The 7,331-nt window shown below is 38.0% G+C and overlaps 1 pseudogene; it reads left to right on the top strand.

The window, feature by feature from the left end:
- The first annotated feature begins 4,788 nt into the window (after positions 1-4,788).
- Positions 4,789-7,331, top strand: part of LOC111545639 — a 152,708-nt pseudogene continuing 150,165 nt past the window's right edge.

Genomic DNA, 7,331 nt, shown 5'->3' with positions numbered 1-7,331 from the left:
TTTGCATACCCCTCTACCAGGGCAATGGGTAGCTTACTTTTATATAACCACTTGAATGATGTTTCCTTAATAACAAAATTTCCAAAGTGTCATGTTGTCTTTAACTCTAGACTAGGAGCTAGCATACACACATGTATACACATCCAAACGCACAACTCGATCATAAACATGGGTCTCTTTATTGACTATTCAGTTCTGTTGAATTGATTTATTACTGTGACAAAACCATATTGCTTTAATTACTATGGTTTTATAGATGATGTATGGTAGGGTATATTTATTCATATTTCAATGTTGTTTTCAAATATTCTTGCCTATTTTGTCCAATTCATCTTTTTCTGGAACTTTAAAAACTTCCCACCAAGTTTTATAAAACACCCTTTTAGGAACTCTGTGTTCCACTGAGTTTTAAAAATAATTTTTTAAATAATTGGCATCTTTAAGACATTGAATCATTCTTTCCAGGATCATAGTATATCTGTCTTTAGTCATTAGTACAGCTTCATGGTTGTCTTCAAACAGATCTTGTACCCTTCCTATTAGTTATTTCATAATTTTGTTACTATTGTGAATGGGACCATTTGTTATATTTGCTTATCGCAAATATTGGTTAGGAAAGCTACTGATCATTTTATGTTGATATTGTAACCAGCCACTTTACTATTCTTTCATTATTGTGGTTTTAAATTTTTCTTGAATTTTCTAGCAAGATATATTGGTTTACTAAAAGTGGAAATTGGCCTCTTTGCCAGTCCCTGTAGATTTTATTCAATGATTCTCTTCTTACTATATTGGCTGTAATATACACCACTAACTAGTATTGGGTGTGGCAAGCATTCTTGTCTTGTTTCCGGGTATTTCTGTTAGAAATGTTTCCACTATGATTAACTCAACTAAAGTTTCCCTTCCCTCTCTGCTCTCTTCTTTTATAATTAGGAGTCCATAAATTGCTCGTTATGATACAACCGCTTAATAAAACTGCCAAAACTGAGTCAAGCTGTTTATATTTTTCTCTGCATCATCTTTACTATGTTGGATTTTATCCTTCAGGCTTCTTACTTTTTGGTTGCAGCATGGCTTTTTCTCATAATCAAGGCAAAAAGATAAAAGTAGGGACCGTCTGGTACCATGTTTTATCAAGAAAGTGAAAGACGCATTCTCAGAACGCACAGGAGACTTCCACCCACAATTAAGCAAGTAGAACTTAATTATATGATCAGCCCTAACAGCCACGGAGGCTGAGAAAATGAGCATTCAACTAGACCTTGATCCCTAGAAAGGACATTGATATTTTGCTAGCAAAAAAAAATGGGTAATGAATAATGAGTAGACAACTAATATTGTCTGCCACACTGACTTTCTAAGGGATGTTTAGTGTTTCAGTAATTGTTAGGATGTGTACTGTAATTTTGTGATAGAGTTTTATCAGCCTGAAGGGCTGTTTTCTATTTTTAACTTGATGAGGTTTTTTAAAATCAGAAATGAATGTTAAATGCTATCAAAACCCTTGTGGCATCTATGAGAAGATAATATAATGCGTTTGTTTTTTCAATTAATATGTTAATTTCGAGTAATAGATTCCAGTTGTTGAATCATTCTTGCAATCCTGGGATAAGCCAAGCTTGGAATGTGGTTATTCTGTTAATCCATTGTTGCATTTAATTTGAAAATAGCACACTCATATTTTTTGCATTGATGCTCACAGTGAAATTGATCTATTTTTTCTTTATGCTATTCTCATCCAGTTATTTTCATGTGAGTTATGTAGCCACAAAAGCCACATAGAATGATTTAGGGAACTTTCTTTTCCATTTGAATAGTGTCAATAGAATTCTCTGTCCCTAAAAGATTTGATAGGACTCTTCTTTCCAATAATTTGGGATTGGTTGCCTTCTTAAGGTAATAAATGTACAATTATGTTTTCTGTTTTCCCTTGTTTCTTAATATCTTCAGGTTTTCTGTCTCTTCCTGAGATAGCGGTTTCTTTTTTTTTTTTTTTTTGGCTTGTGGAGTGAGATGCTTTATCTTCATTTTCCTAATATATGCATTTTGTTAAAAACTGGACTCTAAATACAGTCATGCACCAAACAATGATGTTTCAGTCAATGACAGACCACATATAAAACCATGGTTCCAATAACATTAACACATCATGTTTTTACTGTATATTTTTTATGTTTAGAAGTTGCTTGATACACATATACTTACCTTGTGTTATAATTGCCTACAGTGTTCAGTACAGTAACATGCTGTACAGTTTTGTAGCCTAGGTGTGCAGTAGGATACAGCATCTAGGTTTGTATCTATGATGCACGGTAACAACATTGCCTAATGCCACATTTATCAGAACGTATCCCCTCATTAAGTGACACAGGGCTGTATTTCTTCATTGGTTTTGATATTCTGCTCACATTTTCATTTTTCCCAAATAATAAACATTTATCCATTGAATTATTTCAATTTTATTTTTTAAAATTCACATGGATAGTAGAGGGCATTTATTTTTATTTTATTTTGTTATGTTTAATAGTGCATGCTTGTTGTTTTGTGCTACCTAGCATCCAGCCACCCCTTTAATTTTCGGGTTAGCACGTGTTGTGTGGGTCTGAGTGGAATGGCCTTGTCATTTTCTCTGCTCACCTCAGGACAGTTATGGAATGGCCATGACTTAGACTTAGCCAATTCAATGATCTTGTCCTAGATTTTGAATATTGAAGGAGGAAAAAAGTATAGGGACAGTTGAACAGTTTACAGTGGTAAGGGCAATGATGTATAGAGTCCAGAGGTGAGGGCTGCAGCAAGACTCCAGTAGTGGCAAGTGTCTAATAATAGCAATGCACAATGTGACACCCGAACTAGACCTTGACCATCTTTCCTGATGTCTGACCTGGACTTTCTTGCATCTTGCCTGGTTCTCCAGCCTATAGTTGATTCTGTAAGCTCCCTGCTATCCTTCCAATGTACTTCTCCACTGCTTAAAAGAGTCATAGTAAGTTCTGTTGCTTTCACCCATGAAGTTTTTATTAGTAATTTATAATTTCCTGTTTTATAGCTAAATGTTGTCTATAAAAATTCTCCTTTATGGAAATTTATGGAGATTATTTTTCTTTGGGGCCTAACACAGTAGAATTTTATTAATAGTGCAATTTTTGCTTAGTCTCAGTTTATTAAATACAAGATGTTATGTATCTCACTTGTTTCTCATATAATTCAAGTCTTTTTTTTTTTTTTTTTCTCCTATTTGGTTTATTAGTTTCTGAGATAAGTGGGTTTAGGTCTCAGATTGTTGTTGTAAATCTGGCCAGGTCCCGACCATCTCATTGGAATATTTTCATATGTTAGTATCTGTAGGCGTTCCTCTTGGACCAGCTTCTCCAGAGAAGAATCTTCCAGCTCCTTGCCAAGAGATATGTAAGGCTGGCTGCCAGCATGCTGGATGAAGAGTATTAAAAGAGGGCCAAGAACATCCCCACTAGAGATATATGTTCTTTCAGTCCTCCTACTTCTTATACAGTGCTTAACCTCTGGCCAAAGACAGGGCATCCTCACCTCTCCATAGGAATAACATCCTGTGTCTTCTGAAGTATTTAGGAAAATGATAATCTACTTGGGAAAGCAGGAGGGATGCTAAGGTTTAACTAATTATTACACAGACTTCCTACCCCCTGATTTTAGTGGTGTCTTTCGCTTCTTCCTCCCAGCTTTTTCAGGGTTCTATGATTCAAATAGCCTTGCTTCTAATTTTCATTTTCTCTACAGGCCCTGGAATGCATTTTAGCTTTCTGCAAAATGCAAGACACGTCCCACTTATCCAACTGCTTTCTTTTGCCCCAAATCCACTGAAATCTCTAATTCATAGTCTCCCTCAGCTCTCTTTCTGTTTGTGGAGAGAGAAGAGAGAAGAGAGGAGAGAAGAGAGGAGAGGAGAGAGAGAGAGAGAAAGAGAAAGAGGAGAGCGCGAGTGAGTGCAAGAGTGAGAGTGCATGCTGTGTAGATACGTGGATATATAATGAAGTTTTTAAAGTAGATTTTTATTAGGAAAGGGAGATGTTTCTTTAGTTTCTTTCTTGCTCTCTTCTTGTCTTCTTTTGTAGTTTTATTTTCCCTTTTCTAGTTTATGTAGTTTTTTTCTCTGAAGGTCAGACAGGGCTGAGAATAAAGTAAGAACGAGAGGCACCTGGGGTGTAAAATGTAAGGAGGCACATGCTGTCAAGTCCCGACCCTGCTCTTCATGACCCTGAGAAAGAATGCCTCCTCATACCTTAACAACCTAGCTGCCTGCCTTTCTTACCCTCCTTCTGATTCTGCTGAGGGCATTTCCTTGTCTACAGTGCAGTTAAAGTAGAGAACCAAAAGGAAAATCATAGGTGGCATTACCGGTCTCAGAAGTCAGATGGTGGAATGTGAGCCTGCCAACACAGCTGGAAGTGAATGGAGTTTAAGAAAGTTTAAGAAAGAAAGGAGTCACAGAGGGGGACCTACAAAATCTGGATGCAAACTTCGCTCAATGGCCTTGTCATTTTCTTTGTGGACCCTGAACACTGTATGCATGGGATGAGACTCCAAGAAGCCCAAGACAAGATTCAACACCCCCCAGAGAATTATAACAGGATCCAAAGTCTCTAAAACACATAATCTACAATATTCAGATAAAGTATCTTTAGATTTGCAAAAACATGGCCTATGATAAAAAGAAAAAAGAGTTAATAAGAATAAAACTACAAATGCCCCCCAGTGCTCCAGATCGGGCTAAGAAATAAGGACTTCAGCTCTTTCCCATCTTGCAAGATGGCGGGTGAAAAAGTTGAGAAGCCAGATACTAAAGAGAGGAAACCCCAAGCAAGAAGGCTGATGCTGGTGGCAAGGTGAAAAAGGGTAACCTCAAGGCTAAGAAGCCCAAGAAGGGGAAGCCCCATTGCAGCCGCAACCCTGTCCTTGTCAGAGGAATTGGCAGGTATTCCCGATCTGCCATGTATTCCAGAAAGTCCATGTACAAGAGGAAGTACTCAGCCGCTAAATCCAAGGTTGAAAAGAAAAAGAAGGAGAAGGTTCTTGCAACTCTTACAAAACCAGTTGGTGGTGACAAGAACGGCGGTACCCGGGTGGTTAAACTTCACAAAATGCCTAAATATTATCTTACTGAAGATGTGCCTCGAAAGCTGTTGAGCCACAGGAAAAAACCCTTCAGTCAGCACGTGAGAAAACTGCGAGTCAGCATTACCCCAGGGACCATTCTGATCATCCTCACTGGAAGCCACAGGGGCAAGAGGGTGGTTTTCCTGAAGCAGCTGGCTAGTGGCTTGTTACTTGTGACTGGACCTCTGGTCCGCCAACAGGCTCCAGTGTGTGCTGTTCCCCTCCCTGTGTCCATGTGTTCTCATTGTTCAACTCCCCCTTATGAGTGAGAACAAGGGGTGTTTGGTTTTCTGTTCCTGTGTTAGTTTGCTGAGAATTATGGTTTAGCAACAGAAATGAAATATTTGCTGGATGGTATTTTAAGCAAACTAGACACAACAGGAGAAAATACCAGTGAACTTGAAGACAAGTCAATAGAAAATTTTCAAATTGAAGCACGTTAAACAATAATTTTAAAATGGTAAGAATTAAAGCATTCAATGACAAGCAGGTGAGTGTTAAGTTGTTTAACACATAAATAATTGTAATCCCAGAAAGAGAGGGCAAAGGCAATAGGGCATAAAAAATACTTTAAAAAATTTTGCCTGATTTTATTCCCAAAACTGTTCAGAAACAGCACACCACTAATCCAGGAAGCCTGAGCAATTTAAACACAAAGAAAACCACACATAGGCACATCATAGTCAAACTGTTAAAAAACAAAAATAAAAGAAAAATCTTAAAGGAAACCAAGGGAAAAGAGCACATGACATTTGGAGAAATAGTAACAGTAATGAAGCTGACTTCTCCCCAGAAACTATGGAGGCCACAAAACAAGAGAACATTTTCTTTAAAGAGGTGAGAGAAAGGAACTGTCAACCTAGAATTCTATATCCAGGGGAAAAAATACTTCAACAATGAAGACAACATAAAATAATTCCTAGATAAATGCTTAGAGATTTTGTTCTCTGTAACACCACGTTACAAAAAAATGCTCAAGAAAATTCTTCAGAGAAACGTAAAATAAAAGATAAGATAGAAATATAAATCTATAGGAAGGAATAAAGAACAATGGAAATGATCAGTATGTAAGAAAAAATAAGAACCAGTTTTCTTTTTAAAAAAATTATTTAAAAGTCAGTTGGCTCTTGGAAGGCAAAAATAATAACATTACCTAGGGTTTATAATTTATAGCAATAAAATACATGACAATAGTACAAAAAAAAGAAGTGTAAATTGAAACATTGCTGTAAGACCCTTACTACATAAGGGAATGATATTATATTAATTCAAGGTATACAATGAGAAATCAGGGGTTTATATTATCTCTGGAAGGAACACTAAAATAAAATTTGTAGAGGTCCTGAGAAATCAAGAAGTCATCCTGGATCACGAGGTGTCAACCAGCAATGCCCTGAGCACCAGTGGTATCGTCCCAGCCCTGGATCTTCCTACCAAAGCATTAGGTCATGGCCTAAGCCTTTCTTTCCTTGTTAGAGAGACTCCTGAAAAAGGTGTCTATATGTAAAGAGGAAGAAGTGGGGTCATATGAAGCATTTAAGAAACCATCTTATTTCAGTCATTCTGTAAATGATGGCCAGTTCACATTCTTTTTATTTTATTTTATTTTATTTTATTTTATTTTATTTTATTTTATTTTGAGACGGAGTCTCGCTCTGTCACCCAGGCTGGAGTGCTGTGGCCGGATCTCAGCTCACTGCAAGCTCCACCTCCTCCTGCGTTCACGCCATTCTCCTGCCTCAGCCTCCCGGGTAGCTGGGACTACAGGCGCCGCCACCTCGCCCGGCTAGTTTTTTGTAGTTTTTAGTAGAGACAGGGTTTCTCCGTGTTAGCCAGGATGGTCTCGATCTCCCGACCTCGTGATCCGCCCGTCTCGACCTCCCAAAGTGCTGGGATTACAGGCTTGCACATTCTGACGGCCCTCTGTGATCTGTATAATCGTATTGCATTGTGGTTGGCATGTAATTTCTGGAGGCAGCTGGAAGAATCGGACAAATCTTGGACATTGCTCCAGTGGTGTATGTGAACCATTCAGTTCTAGCCAGAATAAGTTTGCTTAGTAGGACCAGCCTGTATCACCTGAGTACCACTCAGCTATACTCAGACAGATGCATGGGTAAAGTATATCTAGTCACTCTGCACACATGTGCCTTAGGCACTAACGCAGTAGTAGTTTGGGAAGTTTCAAATATGCC

The sequence above is a fragment of the Piliocolobus tephrosceles genome, chromosome 7, assembly GCF_002776525.5.
Source record: "Piliocolobus tephrosceles isolate RC106 chromosome 7, ASM277652v3, whole genome shotgun sequence".
In the NCBI taxonomy this organism is placed as follows: Eukaryota; Metazoa; Chordata; class Mammalia; order Primates; family Cercopithecidae; genus Piliocolobus; species Piliocolobus tephrosceles.
Note: the sequence above shows the minus strand (reverse complement) of the source record. Positions and strands in the feature narration are given on the sequence as shown.